Raw genomic sequence first — 210 nt, forward strand, 5'->3', positions numbered from 1 at the left:
GGGGGATCTGTAATTGAAATGTCCTCAGGTCAAACGTGGCGGCCACTTCTCCATCATCTCCTCACAGCAGCTGATGGTCGTAATGCTGCCAGACCAAATCATCTGATGGTCCCACAGGGACTCTCCTGTTTGCAGCTGCATGATACGGGTCATTAACAGACAACTGTAGACTCATTCATCTGGCATTGGTCTGTCTGCCTGTCTGACTGC

At 51.0% G+C, this 210-nt stretch overlaps 1 protein-coding gene across 1 annotated transcript in view; it reads left to right on the forward strand.

Annotated features, from left to right (window-relative positions):
* The window catches only part of ripor3 (RIPOR family member 3), a 43,500-nt gene that overhangs the window by 29,633 nt on the left and 13,657 nt on the right, over nt 1-210 (forward strand). The window lies entirely within an intron of this gene.

Source organism: Etheostoma cragini, chromosome 4 (genome assembly GCF_013103735.1).
Source record: "Etheostoma cragini isolate CJK2018 chromosome 4, CSU_Ecrag_1.0, whole genome shotgun sequence".
Lineage (NCBI taxonomy): Eukaryota > Metazoa > Chordata > Actinopteri > Perciformes > Percidae > Etheostoma > Etheostoma cragini.